Source organism: Sus scrofa, chromosome 8 (assembly GCF_054392235.1).
Source record: "Sus scrofa isolate SSC_HxYL_T2T_F1_AM1 chromosome 8, Sscrofa_HxYL_maternal_Yorkshire_Landrace_v2.0, whole genome shotgun sequence".
NCBI classification, from domain to species: Eukaryota; Metazoa; Chordata; class Mammalia; order Artiodactyla; family Suidae; genus Sus; species Sus scrofa.
The window spans coordinates 83,558,701-83,578,873 of record NC_139390.1 but is presented as its reverse complement, the minus strand read 5'-3'; the positions used below and the strand labels follow the sequence as shown (position 1 = coordinate 83,578,873).

Here is a 20,173-nt window from a genome sequence, read left to right as displayed (position 1 = left end):
CAGTGGTTGTAAACTAGTATGATCGATGTGATCAACCTGTCCCCACTTGAGAACTGCCTAATTAGAGATTTGGGGTGGGGAATGTCATAAGGTATGTTTTTACAAAGTTTTCGAAAGTTAAAATTTTAAAAGCAAAGCACACATATATTTATCCAACAAATATTTACTATGCACCCATATATCAGAATTAGATTTGGCTACAATTAAAAAATGACACTAATCATGCAGCTGAAATAAGGTAGAGATTTTTCTCTCCAGAGGAAGGCAGTCTTGGTATCAAACACCCAGGCCCCCTTCTAGAGTGGTTCCTACTAGTAAGCTTACCTCATGAACACAAGCATGGCTGTTGCAGCTCCAGCCATTACATTCCTATTCCAAGCAGTAGGAAGGTGGATGGGCCAAGGGCTTACTCTTTAAAGAGTAAGCCTCCTTCAAAGTGTTTTCCAAGAAGCTCCATCCCATGACTTCTGCTTACACACATTTGACCACTTCCACTGACAAGAGAGCCTGCAGATGTAGTTTTATAGTTGGGTACAACTTCTTGGCCAGATGATACAGGGAACAAGGAAGAAGGGGAACAAGGCTGTTAAGTGAGAAACAAGCAGTCTTAGCCACAACTCTTTATGTTCCAGGCACTATTCTAGGCCATGAGGATACAGTGGTGAAGTCTTTGACTTCTCTTAGTGTCCTTGTATTCCAGTAGGAAGACAGAGGATGAGTAAGCAAAAAATAATTGTTATATAATGGCATTTGCAGCAGCATGGATGGACCTAGAGATTCTCCTACTGAGTGAAGTAAATCAGACAGAGAAAGGCAAATCTGTGGAATCTAATAAATAATGATATAAAAGAACTTATTAAAAAAAAACAACAGATACAAAAATTCACAGATTTCAACACCAATCTTATGGTTACCATAGGTGACACTCCGTTGCAGGGAGGGAAGAATTGGGAGGGCTGGAATAACATATACACACGATTGTATAAAATAGATGACTAACAAGAACTGACTGTATAGCACGGGAAAATCTGCCCAATAGTTTGTAATAGCCTAAATGGGAAAAAAAAAAGTGGATGTTTGTGTATGTATGACTGATTCACTTTGCTGTACACCTGAAAATAATACAATGTTGTAACTATACTGCAATAAATCAACTATATGCCAATAAAATTAAATTTAAAAAAATCTTCAACTCCCCTCTCCCATGCAAATGTTATCATTTTCAGTATTGATGGGTAAAGGGAGTAATTTTAAATAGGGCCCCAAAGGGGTAGGTCTCTCTGAGCAGGTGACATTTGAGCAGAGGCCTGATTGATATGACAAGGGAGGGGAAGAGTGTTGTGGGCAGATGGAACAGCATTGCCAAGGCCTTGGGGCAGGATGAGCCAGGGAACACTCCAGTGGAGGACCAGTGATCGAAAACCTTTCAAAGTCTTGAATAGCCTGTTCAGATGAGGTGGAACAGCACCTGGTTACATTAGCTGGAGAAACAATGTTAGGGACATTCCATTAGTGATGTTTTATTTATTCACAAAGTACATCTCCATAGCAACATGGTAGGTATTGACCTTGCAAGTTACCATTAAGCTCCTTGGCATGGTTGTAACAATAGCTGTCACCTGCTGCTTAGAAGTGTTGTGTGGGATATAGTTGAGAAAATTTAAGTGAATTATTGAAATTCATCAAATATCAGTAGAGTTATGGGTATGTCTAGCTGCATTTCAAGACTTTTCATCCTGTTGATATAATCGTAGATTCTTCCCTCTCCCTAAAGTGCTGCATCAGATAGGCTTATTTTCCACATTCAAGTGAATTTAGGTTTAAAAATTTCCACTTCCAGGTATTTGAATCCATACCATTTCTTGAGAAACAGCATCTCCCCTTAGAGGAGGTAGTCTTGCTTTTTCTTTCTCTTACCTTGAGTTCGTGCTCTGTATTTGACGCTGGGGGCTGTCAAAGACTTTTATTGACCTTACCCATATCATTTATGGTTTTAGTGGTGTCTATGCAATTTCCATTTCAACCTTTGCCTTCATACTGAAATTTTAAAAATCGCTTCTTATTTGCCGTCCCTCCTTCCCCTATACAATGCCCTTGGTCTTTTTCATTGCCCTTTCCCATATTCATGATACTGTTGATTAAAGAGCCCTCAGCCCGCTTTATGTAACCATTGCATTGGACAAGTAAGACCCATGGCATACCGTCAAGAAGCAGTGCTTTGCTTCTCGCTGTCCCTTAACTCAACTGTGGAGGCTTCCTCATTCCTTGCACTTGGATGAAAATTCAGGCAAGGTTTCTGGTCACTCGGGTGATACAAGCTTCTCTAATCAATAATGTAAAAGTCCAGCCCCATGGACCAGATAAAACGTAGAACCTGGTTCAACCTTAAGTTTTCTTTTTCTGCCCTGCTGGTGACCCGTTGCAGGAGGAAGCTGGCAGCAGAGGAAGGGGATGTGTTTTCTCCTCACCTGTGCTTTGCCTCCATCTCCTCCTCCATCCTGTTTGCTGTGATTTCTGACCCCTCCAGGGAGAGCACAAGGGAAGGGGAAGAGGTAACGCCCTGCAGAGAAGTTTTCCTTACCCCCGTGCTCATGTCGGCTCTGGGTTGTCCTCTCAGGGCCTGGAGAGCATTGAAAGCCAGCTCTTGTTCTCCTCTCTTTTCTGTGGGTTTTGTTTGACGTTCCCATCACCGGAGACCTCCATCTTCTCTGTCGATCACTAATACAGACAATGCACTCATCTCCAGCCCGCTGTTACCCCTCCACTTGCTGGCATTGGGCATTATCTGTCTGTTCATCCCTCCAGACGGCCTTCTCTGATGAGACCATGCCTGCTCCACCTCGGCTGCGTGGAAAAGCTGTCATGCTCTCTTTTGCTCTGACAAACTCTGGGAGCGCAGGTCCCCCAGCACAGCCTCCTCTCCCAGGCGGTGTGTGTCCTGAAACTCTTGCTCTGTATACGTCTCAGGTGGGGACATTGTTGAGTGGGTCCCACCACTGCAGGGGGACACAGATCACAGCCTCAGCCTCTTCCTGCTGAAGACTCTTCAGTCATTTTAACACGAGGGGCTGACACCCCAATCCTACCTCCCAGGGGAGGGCTGGATCGTGACACACCCGGAGCATTCTCTAGGAAGATTCTTTCAGCTTCCACCCTCTCCTTTCCTGGCTTCTCCAAGCTCTTATACAGGCTAGAGGTGGGTGGATAGCTCAGGGTTGAAACTGGTTTTCACCCTCCCCACCTCTTTTTTAAAAACAATTTTTCAGTTTCACAGGAAATAATTTTGAAATAAATATATTTTATTTTGAAATAATTACAGCTTCGCAGGAAGTTGTAAAGAAACGTATTTTTGGCTGCACCTGCAGCATGTGGAAGTTCCCAGGCCAAGGATCGAACCTGCACCACAGCAGTGACTGGAGCCACAGCAGTGACAGCACTGGATCTTTAACCCACTGAATCACAGGGGACTTTCCATGCAAACTTCCCCTTTAATAGTAACATCTTGCATAGCCGTAAGGCTATATCAGGAGTTCCCGTTGTGGCTCAGAGGGTTAAGTATCCAACATGATGCAAGTTCAATCCCTAGCCTTGCTCAGTGGGTCAAGGACCTGATGTTGCTGCAAGGTGCAGCAAAGGTGGCAGATGCAGTTTGGATCTGGCATTGCTGTGGCAGTAGTGTAGGCTGACAGTGGCAGCTCTGATTAGATCCCTAGCCTGGGAACTTCCATATACCACAAGTGCAGCCAATGTGGCTGTAAAAAAAATAAAATAAGATACCAAACCCAGAAAACTGACATGAGTACAATCCACAATGTTTATTCAGATTTCACCACTCAATTGTGCGCATGTGTGTGTGAGGGTGTGTGTTTGCAACTATGCAATTTTATCCCATGGGTAAGAAAATCACACGTAAGCACCACCACCATCACACACACCATGGCACCATCAGCACAAAGCTCTCTCAAGCTACCCCTTTAGAGCACACTTCTTTCTTCTGTCATCACTAACCCGGAAACCACCGATCTATTTTCCATCTCTGTAATTAAGTTATTTCATTGGATCTTTTAGGATATATCTTTTTGAAACTGCCAGCCATCTCCTTTTTACAAGTGTTAAAGAAAAATAATGGTTTTACTTGGGAACATAATGTATGTTGCTTTTGTGCTTCCTTTGAAACAGGGGTAGGTAGAGTCCCATCTCAACATCCTGATACAAACAGTTTTGTTCGAGTTTGAACATGTTTTCTAGTTTGTCTTTCTGATGATTCAGCCTTTCAGTCATTTAACAAATATTTATGGAATGGCTGGCACGTTATCGTCTTTGACGGTGTCACCCTATATTATGCTGAATGTTCTTGGCAAAGCAAGGAACTGTCAAGCTCTCCCCTTGGCTTAATGGTTAGTTTCTAGTCCATTGTTCTAAAAGTTTGGTTTTTCAGGCGCTTTAACTTGAACTTAGAAGCACTGAAATTCCTGTATCATTTTCTGCTCGGCCCTAAAAAATCCATCCCATAGACTTGACATTTTACTTCTTAAAATGTCTTGGTGTCGCCTCCAACCACGCAAGTGTCCCTGAGGTACTAGTTCTTTATAAAATTGAGATCAGCCCTTCTTGATTTTTGAGAGCTCTGACTTTATTGCAAAGAAATGGTCCTTTTATTCTTATCATCATCATCATCTGGTTTTTCTGTGTTGGTATTCACTTCTTCATCTGTTTAAAATAATCCCTTATATGACGGTGACTCAACTGTTTTTCACTTGCCCACAGTAAGCTTTTGGTGCAGACACGTGTCAAAGGCAACCCTAAAGTCTGAAAAATCACTCTCTCCTCTTTTTCCACATACCCTGCAGGAACTTATGGTCAGACCTGTTTCCCTGTCTAGAACCCACCCCGCCTTTGCCTCCAGGGATTGGGCTGATTTGAGCTGTGAGTCGTTCTGTACTTTATTTTATTTAATGATTCTACCAGCTTGGTGAGTCGGGAAGGGAGAACACCAGTGGGTGGGTTCCCAGGGTCCCCTCTGGAGACCTGGAGTAAGTCTGACCTTGGCAATCTGACTGTTCTCTCAGGAACATAGCAGGTGTTGCAAGAACAGCAGGTGTTGCAGGTGGTCTCACATCGTGTCAACAGAGCCTGGATCCTGCCCAGGATTGAAATCCTTGGATGGATTGCATCCTATTCCAGGTGATTTACTGATATCTGTTTGTCAGTTAAGACCAGAACATTCTGAGCATTTCCTACGATTTTATCAACAGCTCCCACCTGTCCATTTTAAGGGCGCTCACCTTCTCTGGTTGAGGTCACAGCCCAGAGTTGGTAGAGTGTCTCTGCTCTTCCCTTTTTTATTCCTTAGCGCATTCTATCGCTGCCTTCGGTTTCTTGGTTTTGCTTTTAGACATTCTTTGGGGTTTCTTGTAAAGTGTTCTTTAATGAATCATAGAACTTCAGAAAGAAAAGGAATCTTAGAATGTAATTTGGTCCAAACACCCCAGACTAGAGATGAAAAACTAAATTTGAAAGATGTTATGTGACTGACCCACTTAAGGGCTTAGCATCCTTTCTGGTTATGTGTGCTGATTTTTTGCTATTTATGCTCCTCTGAAATTTCAAATACTGTAAATTTCCTTTTTGGCTTGAAAATGCTGTCCTTTTGTAAACTTCCCCAATGCTATGAAGAGAGGGTATCTGATCTGTGCTGTTGGGTGCCCAGACGTCATCCGGTGAGTTTTATTCTGCTATTTGGGATCCAGAGGTGCCTCCAGTGACCCTGCAGGATCTCAAGGTAGCAATTCCTCTGTCCAGCCCCGCCCTGTTCAGGAATCCCTCTGCCTGATGTTTTCTATAGCGTCTGCTTGACACCCTCTGATGGCTTGTTCTCTTTTCCACAGAAGGAAATTCCTGGTTACGGTGTGTTCCTTTTATAAAACATCCTGCCTTCCCAAAGGCTGCTTTCTCGTAGCATCTCATTTTGCCATTGCTATGGGGAGATCTGAGACATGACACATACTAGTGGGTAGCCTTTCTTTCTGGAGGGAGTGGAGGCAGTCAGCTTCCTTTGACTCATCGTCCTGCTGCCTTGTTTTTCCAGCAAACACGAGGCACAGACTGTCTTCCCCACTTCTGGCCCTCACATCAGGAAGTTTTCTGTCCATATCTGGTCCAAGTGGCCATTTCTACTCCTGCGACCTTCCCCGTAGCTGTCAAGGGCCACCCCTGCCCCTGGGGCTGGTGGCTCCTCTTCTCCCTCTCTGCCTCCCATCCAGACAGTCTGTGCTGATGCCCAGAGCACCTGGGGGTAAAGCCAAGCATGCCTCCCCTTCTGTCCAGGCTGTCAGAGTGGGGACCACAGCTTCATGCAGGGGTCACTGAGGCCCATGTGTTTCTGCCTCTCTTGTATCCTGGCTGCCAGGCACATGGCCAAGGCCTCAGTGAGCCCGTGGTCATCACTGGATCTATTCTGGCAGGGTCTCTCTGCCTCCACCCCGGCCCCCAGGGTGGGTCTATTAGTCATGCAACAGCCAAAGAGAACTTGGGAAAGTGCCCCTTGTGTGTCACTGCTCTGTCTACACAGTGGCCGCCCCTCTGGCTTACTGAATTACTGCCCCCCATTTTCCCATCCCTGCCATGTGGTGATAAGACACCCATCCCCTGCCACAGCGTGGCCGTGACTGTGGTGTCCTCCCGCCCTATGACTCTGACATGGTCATGTGATGTGCTTCGGCTGTGGGATGCTAGTGGACCCGACTCCATACCGCTGGGTCTGCTCTCTTGCACCTCTGCCATTGCCAGGACAAGGAGGGACCCCTGGAGCTGGTGCAGCTGCTGCCTGGGCCCTGGAAAGACACACGTGGAGGAGGGCTGCCCCCAGGTAGGCAGTGAGAAGCAAGTGCTCACCGCTGGGCACCTCTTGGTGGGGTAGCAGTCATGCCTAAGCTAACCAGGGCCTGCCTTGTGGTCCCCAGTGTCCTCGCACCCCCCACCCCCACCCCTCCACCCCTTTGCTCCATTCCAGAGCAACCTCTTACCTCAGGGCCTTGGATTTTCTCTGTCTTTGCTTCTGAAGTCCTTTCTTCAGCTATCTGATGAGATCTCTGACAGTGATGAGTGCAATGAGGCAGAGTCAGGGGGCTGTGAGGCTGGCAGGTGCAGAAGGAGGCTGTTTTAGATGAGGTGGCTGAAGGGGGATATCTGAGGCCACCTAAGATGGAAGAATGGAAGGAGGTGAGGAAGGATGGAGGGAGGTGAGGGAGAATGGAGGGAGGTGAGGGAGAATGGAGGGAGGTGAGGGAGGTAGAGGGAGGTGAGGGAGGTGGAGGGAGGTGAGGGAGAATGGAGGGAGGTGAGGAAGGATGGAGGGAGGTGAGGAAGGATGGAGGGAGGTGAGGGAGAATGGAGGGAGGTGAGGAAGGATGGAGGGAGGTGAGGGAGGTAGAGGGAGGTGAGGGAGGTGGAGGGAGGTGAGGGAGAATGGAGGGAGGTGAGGAAGGATGGAGGGAGGTGAGGAAGGATGGAGGGAGGTGAGGGAGAATGGAGGGAGGTGAGGAAGGATGGAGGGAGGTGAGGGGGGTGAGGGAGAATGGAGGGAGGTGAGGGAGAACGGAGGGAGGTGAGGGAGGTGAGGGAGAATGGAGGGAAGTGAGGAAGGATGGAGGGAGGTGAGGGAGAATGGAGGGAGGTGAGGGAGAATGGAGGGAGGTGAGGGAGGTAGAGGGAGGTGAGGGAGAATGATGGGAGGTGAGGGAGATGAAGGTTGGTGAGAGAGAAGGGAGGTGAGGGAAAGAAACCAACAGCACCTCCCCTGCACTCTACTCTTCGTCCTCTTGTGGGGACTCTATCCAGCTCTTCTCTTCACCAGGAAGGTCCCTTCTCCCCCACATCCTGTCCTCACTCCTGTCCTTCTTACTGGAGGCCACAACCCCTCTGCAGCTTCGTGGGAGGGGGCTGACATCTGTTCCGGCAGATGGCCCTGTGTTCTAGTGGCAACCCAGCGGCTTTCCAGGTGTTTGCTGGGAAGAACCATCTTGAGTTTATAGCCACCTGGTATTATAAGAAGTTAGACTGAGAAAAACGATCTTTAGAAAGAATTAAAAAGACAGCTTTTCAGAAAATGACTGGTGGAGGGGATCCAACCAGGAGCTGGCTACGCGGCCGTCGCATCAGCCTCCCGCCTGCCCCTCTGCTGCAGTGGATTTGCTCTTCATTGCAATGCCAGCAGCCAGGGCGGGAAGTTCATACAATACACAGTGACAGACAGGGACGTGAGCCCTCGTGCTCATAGTGCCACAGCAGCCTCGACGACATGGGGGAGCCTGTTGGACATGCTGAGTTTCAGGTTCCCCTGCAGCCAGTCTGAATGGGTTCCTCCTGTGACCTGGGTGCACCCCGAATCTGAGAAGAACCCATCACTTCCCCTTTGATGACATCATTCGGAACCCTTTCCCCTGGCGGGTTCATTCCTGTTTAGTTAGTTCCAAGACAGGTTGCCCTTCTGAGCGTTTTCTCTGCTTTGTTTTTTTCACATACCTTGTAGATCCTGTCATTTCCTTTTCCCTGGTGGCTGCTAAATCTTTATATCCTGCCCTGCCTTGCATAGTGAATTTAGACATATTTGATGCCTAAAGGAATTAAGCACTCCCTGTATGACTGGAAATAAAAGACCTTTCACGGCTGGCCACGGAGCGGCAAGCCTGTTTCGGTGGCATCAGGGTAGCGGAGAAATTGGGAAGTGGCCTTTCTTGCCACCAGGCCTGAGGACATGGGCCCATAGGCCGAGTAGGTGCTGACTGTGAAAGAAGAGATGTGTCCATTCTTGAGCATGAGGGGGGAGCCCACAGTTTTCGGGGATCGCCTTTCACACAACTGGAAGCTCTGCATGTTATTCTTGGACCCCCCCAGGGGTCCCCTTCACATGCACAGTTTGGTCCCTCAAGTTGTCAGTTGAATCATGTGGATTCTAAGCCCTGGAGGGATGGGTGGGCCACCCGGATCTGTCCCACCCCGAAGGCAGGGCTATGGCCTCGGGGTCCCTTTCTCCTCCACGCTGCAGGGGGGCTTCTGTGCTGCCAGAGGGAGAATGTTCCAGGTCAAACTCCCCCCCGCCCAAACCCCAGTCCTCGCTTCTTTTCTGCAGGGTCAGGCTGAGGCCCCACGGAGCTCAGGCTGCAAGGGGAGGAAACAGGCCATTCCTCCTTCCTGTATCCAGAAGCTAGCACCTCTCTGAGCTGTGTGGGAGACGTAGGGCGGGCAGCTTTCTGCCCCAGCCTGTTGGGAGGAGGGTCAGGAGAGGGACAAAAGTGTGACTGGCAGGCCTGTGCCAGCCTCCTCCCACCAGAATAGGCAAGTGACAGGTGTTGACCTGTCTACTGGGTTTCTTGGGCCAGGTTGATATGGACCTGCAGGAATCATGATTCGTAAGTGTGTGTGTGTGTGTGTGTGTGTGTGTGTGTGTGTGTGTGTGTGTGTGTGTGTGTGTGTGTGTGTGTGTGTGTGTGTGTGTGTACACGCACATGCATGCATATATATTTACTTACTGGTTGTGTGTATGTGAATCTATGTCTATCTCCCCTTTGCCCCAGAACTGACCTGTTTTATAGCTCATGTATGTAAGATATTGAAATGCAGCTTTTAAGCAATTTGTATATAAGAAAGTAGGGGAGTGACTGAGACGGGGGTGGCTGCACTTTGAAAGCTGGTCCTCCCATCTAAACGTGACCCTGAGGTTGAAAGAACAGTGCCTTCAGGCTTCTACAGAAAATGGTACATCTAGGCAAATGCACAGGCCTCTCCCACCCCACCAAGAACACCGCCACACCCTCGCAGCCTCTGCTTCTGGAAACCACTCCTCGCTGTATTCCCACAGGAGAAAGGTTCTGGAATCTGTAGCAGACCCGCTTTGGGTCACTGAGGGGGTCTGGGCAAAATGGGATCACATTTTCCTTGTCAAGGGGTCCCTATCCTGTGACCCTTCTCGGCTGCTCTGCCCACGTCCTTCCTATTACCAGCAGCTCCCACATCTCCTTCCTCAGAGGGGGCTGCAAATCTGGAGCACACAGATGCATGCTCACATCTTAGATTACTTTTGCCAATGCACATTACCTTCTGTTTATTTGAGTTAAGTTTCAGCTGCCTTCAGGCTACGTTATCCCCCAAAGTGTTCAAACACATCTGGAGTTTCTTGCCAATCTTCTTAGTTTTTATTAGCCAAAACCATTTAGAGCCAGCTAAAATCTCTGGAAAAAGATCAAATGACAGCGATGTGACAGGCGCTCACATAATCTCTGACCAGGTAGCAGAGGCAGGGACAGCCAGGGTGCCAGGTAGGACGGTTCTGGGATCGGCTGGGCCCTCTGTTGATCTCCCAGCCCTGGAGAGGTGCCAGGGAGCCCAACGTCCTGTTTGCTTCTGCGAGAGTCGAATCTGTATGAGATGTCTGTGCAGCAAGCGGGCTTGTAAGCCCCCCTCGCTGGGAGCATGGGGGAGGCAGTTACATAAGGCCCGTTCTGTCTGAGTTGGTTATCAGAGAAGAGGGAGCAGAAGGGCTGGCAGGAAGCGAGCCAGGGAGGAGAAGGAAGCTTTTCAGCCGCCTGCTCAGATATGTAAAAATACCAGCAACATGTCATCAAGGAGGGAGGAGGGAGAGCAGCATGTGGCTCCAAGGATTCGCCCAGGGAGGCCAAGCCGTGAACTTGGCTGAACCTGAAAGCCGGGCAAGGATGCAGTCAGCCACCCTCGAAGGCAGGGGTAAAGAAGGCAAGGAGCAGCCCAGACTGATGGGAGAGGGAAGACAGGAGCTGTTTGCAAGAACCAGAGCTCCTCCAGCTCGGCAGGTGCCAGGCTCCTCTGTGTGGGCAGCGGCTGAGCGGATCCCAGCGCGTTGCAACCAGCTAAGCTCATCGGCTTCAAGCTGCTCCAAGATGGTGGGCGTGAACCCCGATCATCTCAGACGTTCGACTTCATGCTGTTTCTTTTCAGAAAAAAACCATTGCAAAAGCACCAGACCCAAAGGTGTCCTTTCCCCTTGGGCCAACTGTGCAGGTCTGGGGCCTGTTGAAGATGCCAGTCTGGGTGGGTCAGAAGAGGCAACTTGCTGACGCTCCCATCCCCCTTCCTCTTGGCAGCCGGCTTGGAAGAACGTCCCTCTTTCTGACTCGGGTTATGCACCATTTTTCTGTTCCATTTTTAGAAACAGAGGCCGGCGGTATATGCCCCAGTCTCTGAACAATGCTATTCTCCTTGCTGGTCCATCTGCTTCCAAACTGGCTTCATCATTGCATCTCCCTGAGCAGCCCACGTGCAGTGGTCGGACCTTGAGAAGCGTGGGAATCAACAAGGGAGAGCCATCAACACAGCCTGTGCCACCTTGCTAACAAACCTCACCCGCCTTCCCTCCACTGCTCCTGGGTCTTGCTTCACATTCCTTGTGGCTGTTGGGGACCAACTGCTGAGGATGAGATCCAAAGTCTGCCAGTGTGTGGGGGGGGTCACAAGCAGAGCCATGACCTGGGTTGTCCAGACAGGAAAGAAGTGGGTCCAGGAGAGGGTCTCAGGCTAAAGCCCACCTTCTAGGTTTCTTCCCTCCTCTTCCTCCTCCTCCCACTCCCCCTCTCCTTTCCCCTCCCCCCTCCTCTCTCCTTCCTTCTTCCCCTCCTTGCCTCTCTTCCCCTCTCCTCCTTCTCCCTTCATCCTCTTCCTCCCCCTCCTCCCCCTCCACTCCCCTCCTCCACCTCCTCCCTTCCCCATCCTCCTCCTCCTCTTTCTCCTCTTCCTCCTCCTCCTTCTCATGCTCTTCCTTCTCCTCTTTCCCATTCTCCTCCTCCTTCTTTTCCTCCTCCTCCTTCATGCTGAGTGGTCGTATTAGTTTGCTAAGGCTGCTGAAGCAAAATGCTGTAGACTGGGGGACTTAAACAATAGGAATTCACCTTCTCACACTTCCAAAAACCAGAAGTGTGAGATCAACATGTCTACAGGCTTGATTACTTCTGAGGGCCACGAGGGAAGGATCTATTTCAGGCCTCTCTCCTCTGCTTGAACGCGGCCGTCTTCTCCCCGTGTCTTCCCTCTGTATGGGTCTGTGTTCAAACTTCCTCTTCTTATAAGGACACCAGTGATGGAGGCTTAGGGCCCACCCTAATGACCTCCTTCAACCTTAAGTACCTCTTTAAAGAGCCCCATTTCCAAATACAGTCATATTCTGAGGCACGTATGACTATTTAGGGGGATACTCTTCAGCCCATAGCTGTGGTCCCAAAGGGGTTTCTTTCCTCAGTCTAGCTCTGAGGAGCACCCAGTTAGAGGACACCCACTTATAAGAGCTTCCAGTAGGTCCAAAGGATGAGTTCTGACTCCTCACCCTCAGTAGTTAGCTGTTGGCTGAGCTGGAGTCAGGTTTCCTTTGCTTTAGTGAATGGCAAGAGAGGCAGAGGCTGACCGAGGTCCTAAGGCTTTGCCAGATTCTTGACCCACCATCAGGGGTGTCCTCGGGGTAGGTCGACAATGCCTAGTGTATGAGCTGCCCAGGGGCTCGGCGACTTGGGTGCCCACCTGACCGAACTTTAGCTTCGGCGGACAAGTCAGGTTGAAAATGGCCCAGATTTTCATTCCCTGAAGTCACAGACCCAGGGACTGTGTATCAGGGTGCAAGTCAAGGAGAGAGACCATTTCCCAATAGTGCCCAAAGCTGCTGACGGCTCTGAGTCATCGCTCAATGTAAGGCAGGGGATCTAGACTAACAACCTGTACCCAACCCCCAGCCTAGGTCAAGGAGAAAAGATGGTGCTGGAACCCCTCTGACCCAGACGCCTGGGGTCATGGCTGGCCTTAAGAAGTGATGGTGAATGCCACCTGAAAGCAGGAAGGCCCAGAGCTATGCCCTCAGAGCACAGCCGGGGTTTGGCTGTGAATGCTGCACCCCTGGCCCTTGCTGGACACGGAAGAAGTGGGTTGCTCTGAGGGGGGCAGCCAGTGTTCCAGTGGGACTGTCAGCAGCACCCAGCCCTCACCTAGTCAGGGGACCCATGACCCGCCCTGGCCCATGGTGGCAGAGTCTAGCCTTGAGGTGGGGGGAGGGTGGTCTGAGTTCCTGGTGGGTGACAGCAGGTAAGTGGCAAGGGGAACTGGTTTCTGAGGATGTGAAGGTGATCCTTTCGGATCCCCAAGAAGGAAAATCCAGTTCTCATACTGTACATTCTCTGGTAGGGACTTTGGCTAACTTGTATTTAAACAGGAACTGTGGTTTTATTTGAGATGGCAGCTGGGGTGGCTCGAGAGATACAGACTGCAGACTGGCCGTATTTGGAGGGGGGGCTCAAGTACAACCCTAATTTTAACTACAACCAAGAGGATATTTCTCTATCACTTCACAGCTTATCAAGTCTACACCTAGTGTGTCTCATATGTCTTCACAATGATCCTAGAGAGTGTTAACATGTAATATTGAAACTGACAGAACTGATGGCCCTAACTTAGCCATAACACAGATTGGGACTTGAACCCACATGCCAGGACTTGAACCCAGCCAAAACCCAGTTGTGGTTTTTTTTTTTTTTTTTTTTTTTTTTTTTTTTTTTTTTTGTCTTTGTGCCTTTTCCAGGGCTGCTCCCACGGCATACGGAGGTTCCCAGGCTAGGGGTCGAATCGGAGCTGTAGCCACTGGCCTACGCCGGAGCCACAGCAACGCCGGATCCGAGCCGCGTCTGCAACCTACACCACAGCTCTTGGCAACGCCGGATCCTCCACCCACTGAGCAAGGCCAGGGGTTGAACCTGCAACCTCATGGTTCCTAGTTAGATTCGTTAATCACTGAGCCACGACAGGAACTCCCGAAACCCAGTTTTGGACTTAAACTCACATGCTGGAACTTGAACCCAACCTAAAGCCAGATTGGGACTGAAACCCACCATTTTAAATTAGAATGACTCACCATGTCTGGACTCACCAAGGCTCAGGTTCTTTGTGCACAGAAGGAATTCGGCAAGAAACAGATTTGTCAGGATAGGACACTTGTTAGAGATGCAAGCGGACAGGAAAGGAAGCTCTGCCCCAAACATCCGATGGACTACAGTTTTATCATCCAAGGAGCGTGGGGTTGGAAAGGCCCGCCTCTTCCTTTCTGGGAGTAGCAGCCCCTCCTTAGTATCTCATAAGGTGTGTATTCAAATCAGCTGGGGCAGTCTTCAAACTCTTGCCCCTGATCTGAATCTGAAGGCAGGGCTCATCCCATCCCCCACCCAGTGACCTGAGGCAGTTCTCCCACCTCCAGTAGTTAAGCAAGCCTGCCTTGTTCTGCTGGCTTTCCTGAACTTAGAGTGGTCTCCCAACAACCCCCAGGTTTCCCTCTTTATCAGTGATCCCTTGTTGGGACTTCTACAACCACCTGTGCCTACTCCATCCCTACCAGTATGAACCATTTACAATGGAGGAAGCTAAGGCTCAGCAATGTTAAGCAACTGGCCAAGTTCATAGAGTTCACAGAGTGGCTGGCTGGGGAGTCTAACTGGGGTGTCTGCCTGAGCACAGTGGGCTATGAGGCTCCTAGCATCCTTGTATCATGGGACAGAAGGGTGGCCCACCCTGGCAGGGGTGAGGCTTTTGTCCCCAGCATCATTTAGAATTGCTGGTTGAATGATGATAATGCAAAGCAGACCAACTTCCAGTTAGTTCTATTATATAAAGTCTCTACAGACAATTCACCCCCTAATTGCCCGCAGTTAGGGCACACCTCCACCTTCCTTGGAAGCTTCGTTGCCATGACCCTTACCATCAGGCTCTGGATGCCCAGGGCAAGGTGCTACCAACAGAGGACACCTGTCTGTAGCCACTGGCTTCCCAGAACCGTGAAGAGAAATCTCTTTGCCCTGGGGTTTGGGAGGGAAGTCCGGACCTCTTCAGAAGGTATTTCACACTGAGGGTAAGAAGCCCGACTAGCAAGGGAACCCGGGTGGGAGGTGAGGAGAGTCTGCGGCGATCAGGCACAGAAGCATCATTCTCAGCCTGGAAATAGCCTGGCAGCGAGAGTCGAGACGGGACGGAGAGCGGTGGAGGCAGCAAGATTGACGGGCACCCCCTTGAGGGCCGTCAACCAGAATTTCCACTTGCACTGGATACAGGGGAGAAATAGACACATCCGCTGTAAGATTGGCATTTTCTGCACGTTTGATGAAAAACCAACAGCATCTTTCTTAAGTGAAGTTACAATTTCTGTGATAACCTTCCTCTCACGCTCTTTGAAAAAACCATCTTAAAGCAAGATCATTAGTCAGGTAACTATGCAAATGTGTGTGTTTATCCAGGTGCCACAGCAAGACGTGCAAAATATTTTCATTCCTTGACTCTCAGGGTGAATTCTATTAGGAGGCACAGTTGGAGGCTGGTATTTCAGGCAGATACAGTATCAGTAAGTCCTTGGGGCTTTGCTGGAATTTCCTACCTGGATTCGGAGTTGGGAAACCTTCTTTTGGGCACAGGGGTTACAGATAAGTGCTCAGCTTACCTGAGCCTCCCGTGTCCCCTGCTGCCTGGCGACGTTAGCCTGGGGCACTGACCATCTGCTACAGTCCAAACTGCCCTCCTTAAATGCCTGACTACTCAGGACTAGTTTAATTTCTCTCGGTGTGGGGATATCTTTTTGCTTATGTAAAAAAGTGTTACAGAATGAATGCATAGTCCTTGTAAATCCAAAGTCAAACAATAAATTGAACAAACGCTGAAAATGCCCCTTAACCCCCTCTTCTCATGACCTCACTCTCCCCTCCCCATCCATGGCCACTGTTGATAGTTTGGGAAGATTCCATCCCGAAACCTGCCATATAGTATCACATGCATATTTTACACGTGGACATGGCTAAGTGTGTATGTATGTGTGTGCGTAAAAGGGATTCTACTATACTATCTACATTATTCAGTAACTCGCTTTTTCTTCTCTCTCTCTCTTTTTTTTTTTTTTTGGCAACATAGAAAAGATCCCAGGCCAGGGCTTGAATCTGAGCCCCAGCTGTGAACTACACCACAGCTGTGGCAACATGGGATCGTTAACCCACTGTGCTGGGCTGGGGATCAAACCTGTGCCTCCTCAATGACCTGAGCTGCTGCAGTCAGATCCTTAAGCCACTGTGCCACAGCAGGAACTCTGTGACTGGCTTTTTTTTTAATGGTGAATTTTCCATGTCAGTACTTATAGATCTACCTTACTCTTCTAATCAATGCAGACTATTTAATCATTCCCCTAATATGGACATTTAGATTATGGGAAAGTCATACCAAACTCATCTATGCTCCTTTCACCCTTTTATTGATATGGATTGGTAAAAATATTCCAAAGGGCCAGATTTGGAGCCACTGACTTGTGGCAGTTTGAGGAGAGCAGAAAACCATCCGTGGCTCTTCTCTGGAGGCTCTGTCCCAAATCGCTGCTTCCCTGAGCCTGGAAAGTGGAACCTTCATGTCTTCATCTTTCTGTTCTCTACCACCCAGATCACCTTCTAAAATGCAGAGGAACTGAGGGGAGAGAGGGGTGGGAATACAACCTTAATCCAAGCATCTATGCCACCAACACACGAGGGCTTTGCAGAGTCTAGAAACAATTCACATATAAGGCGTTGCTGTTGTTCTTGTACAGCCCTTCCCAGACCAACCCCCCCTGGTCCTGCCACTTTAGTACCTGACATCACATCAGGGCTCTCTTCTCTAGGGGACCTGAAGAGGCCTGGAAGGATGAAGAGGATGGTGTGATTGGGTTGAAAAGGCCCTGAAAGGGGATGGGCAGGAAAAGATGGGGACCTGAGATGCTGACAGTTCCCGTTACCCAGCTCACAACATTGCCTGGGGCTGACCCTGCCATCAGCCAGCATCTTTGCCTGCTGACTGGGCTCGAAAGTTTAAAATTGGGTTCTTGTGGATGCTGGCCAATGACTTGCTTGCCATGGGAGCGATTGCTTTTTGCTGTGTTTGCAAGATGTGAATTCATTCTTTTTTAATATCAGTAATACACAGTAAAGAGCTTAATCCAATTTACAAAGAAATAAGATCAGACAAGCCTGGAAAATACAAAGTGCCTTTATGGCTCTAAGACGTTAGTGTGGGAAAGGAGTACAGGTCGAGGCAGCAAGGAAACCCTTTCCATCACTACCATCCTTCCTCATCAGGATCAGGGCACAGGAGTGAGGGGCTTGGAGTTTCAGGGGTGCCTTTGGAGCTTTCATTCCTGGGATGCAAGAAAATTGGAACCTATTTACCCAGCATGGCACCATATTAATGCTGTTACCCATGCCTGTAATTGAGGCTCCTGACCCCCTCTCAGAAGAGAATCTATGTTGAAGTTGTTGTTCATGTAGACAGCATGCTGAACCATGGGCACTGCCTTCTGGTCCTTCGTGAACCATGATGCTCATTTGCTAGATGCATGACCCTGGCCAGTGGTACCATCTGCCTGGCCTATGTGGAGGGTGTGGTTCAAAGTTGTGCTGGGCTTGTTTTATGGGCAGGAACCGATAGGGAGGAAAGGCTGGGAGTAGGTGAGACTCTTGCTCATGAAGCTGTTGCAGAACAAAAACCTACTTGTGAGATCTATGTCTCCACATGCCTGGAGGTGCACCAACCCGATTTTCTTTGACACCCTGTTGTACTGATCTGGTGAGTGGGTGGCTGGACATCTCCAGAAGACTAGAATCCTTGTACAGGCAGGCAGGAGGGAGGGCTGGGCTCCCTAGCAGTGAGGGGGTTCCCACAAGGCTTTAGTGCAATTAGGTCTGTACACATTTTCTGAATGTCAAGTCTGTGCCTGGCATGGTGCTAAGCTCAGCAATGAATAAAACTTGGCCCTGCCCTTGGGACATTTACAAGATGGCATCAACATAATCTGCTGAGGTTGCTTTGAGTGCATGGAGGAGAGGTATTCAACCAGAAGGGGAGCCGAGGGAAGACTTCCTGTAGGAGAGCTGAAGTTTCGAGGAAGAGTCAAAGTGGGTTATAGTTTAAAGATGTTGGGAGGGCATTCTAGGCAAAGGGAAAAGCAAGAACATCAAAGCTGTGGAAACAGAATGGCTCGTCCCATGTACTGCAAGAAATGGGCCCAGAGAAGAAGGAGCCAGGAGACAGATTGTGGCAGGGTAGACGTGCCCATCTAAGTAGTTGGGACTCCAATCAGTAGATGATAGGCACCCCTCAAAGGCTTAAAACAAGGCTCACCATGTGCTTTTGTAGATCATTTTGGGGGGTGTCTGGAGAATGGAACAAATCCTAAAGCCAGGAGACCACTTAGCAATCTAGGACAATGAGCCAAGGGAAACCCAATGGGGTCTGAACAGGTATGGAAGCTGATAGGGAGGAGGTGGGGAGAGAGGAGCGGGGACAGGGGCTGGAGGGCTCCAAAGGGAATTAACTAGGGTGAGGATCCAGCTAAAGGAGACAGGGATTCTAGCTGGGAGAATGTGGATTTTACAGAAAGGACCCTCTTGTTGGGACTTCGAAGAAAGCAGACAGGAATGGGAGAGTCCAGCTCTGTGTGTTCTGTGTTTTTTTTTTTGGCCATGCCCCCAGCATGTGGAAGTTCCCAGGCCAGGGATCAAACTTGCACCACAGCTGTGGCAACATCAAATCCTTAACTCACTGAGCCACCAGGGAACTCTGGAGAGTTTAGCTCTGTAAACATGTGGATGGTTGGGGCTACCATGGAATAACAGAATCCTAACTCAGGGCAGTGTGACATATTCCAGAACCTACCTTCTGATGGAGCTGGGGTCAGGATGGGCCTGGGAGGGGGTCAGTGCAGGACCAAGAGTGTGGAGATCTTTGGTTACTGCAGAGGGATGGGCTGGGAAAGGCAGTGACTGGCGCTGTCTGAACCCACCAAGACCAGCCCCCCGACCACCACCCTGCAGGGGGCGCAATATGCAGGTCCCTGGGGCTAAGCCAATTTGAGTTCCAGTGTTTTCTCAGGTATTTCTTGACAAATTGAGGAACTTATTGAACTTCTGAAGGTATCAGTGTGTATGCCCATCTGTAAAGTAGAGCTGATAGTACCCACTTGATCTGGTTTTTGTAAGGAGCAGTTTAAATGAGTATTGTACGCACAGTGATTAGCTGGAGTAGGTTCCTTTGTTTAATGCCTTTTCATTCACTCTGTCCCTTGTACCATGAGAAAACCTAGAGATCAAAGGAGAACTTGATCAACAAGTTCCCTTTTCTTCTGGTGCTTCCATATCAAATACTCGGCATCGCCATCACCTCAGTTGTCTTCCTTCTTTCCAAGTCACTGCATATTTTGGAGTGGACACTACTGAGTGCAAACTAGAGCGTTGCTTGGCTTGCTTGGAGGAGCCTCCCAGGCACCAGTTCCCACATCTGGTTCTGACCAGCTGCACCAGGGAGCTTCTCCAGCCAGCAGATTCTAGATCCCATCACCTGCAACAGGGCTTCCAGGGTCTCCTCATTCATGGGACGCTCTCAGGGTGATCTCTGATGACCTGGCTTGGCGATCACAGTCTGGATCCTAGACTGAAGAGGACAACACTGGCCTTAGGATGGGCACATCACAGCAGGAAGGGGACCACACTGGGTCAATGTCAGGAGCTGAAAAGGACAACGAGAAAGATCTGCTCACTGTGCTTTTAGGTGGACTTGTTTCCTCGAAGGGAGTTTTATGGTTATTTAATTAAAACATTCCACTTGGATCAAAGGTGTTGCTTTGACTTCTCAGGCATGAAATACGAGGCTTGTGAGAGTGGAAAACTTGTTAAGTGCAAACAGTTTACCAGGGGCCCTAAACAAGACAAAATATCATAAATCGTAAGCCTTCGAAATGAAGTGTCAATGGCCGTGGAGGAACACATTGTTCCTTTTCTGATGAACATTAACCCACATCCAGCTGCAAGCCTGTGCTATCCTAATGATGTTCGCCAGCAGCCACTTCTAACCACAAAGGAAAGAATTGCAGGGGGTTCTGCTCATTAATACACTCTGGGGTCTGTGCTGTATTGTCCTCTCTTGGTTGGAGGTTCAGACGCCTCAAGGCGTCCTTCTGTGTAGAATGAGAGGACCCAGGGCTGCCCTTACGTGGGGATGAAATGTTTTCCTTTGTCACAGAGCCGGAGGGCTGGGTCAGCTCACTGAAACACATCCAGAGCACAGAGATCTCCCAGAGAAAGCGACGTAAAGACAGGAACAGAGGAGTTGTGACAGT

At 49.2% G+C, this 20,173-nt stretch overlaps 1 long non-coding RNA gene across 1 annotated transcript; it reads right to left on the bottom strand.

Annotated features, from left to right (window-relative positions):
* Positions 1-147: 147 nt before the first annotated feature.
* LOC146400910 (uncharacterized) lies at positions 148-14,101 on the bottom strand. The gene is made up of 5 exons (XR_014813562.1): positions 13,919-14,101; positions 10,096-11,305; positions 7,794-8,037; positions 7,026-7,198; positions 148-1,481 (listed from the first exon to the last, which is right to left on the bottom strand). It is a non-coding gene; the product is annotated as an uncharacterized LOC146400910 (long non-coding RNA).
* Positions 14,102-20,173: the final 6,072 nt, after the last annotated feature.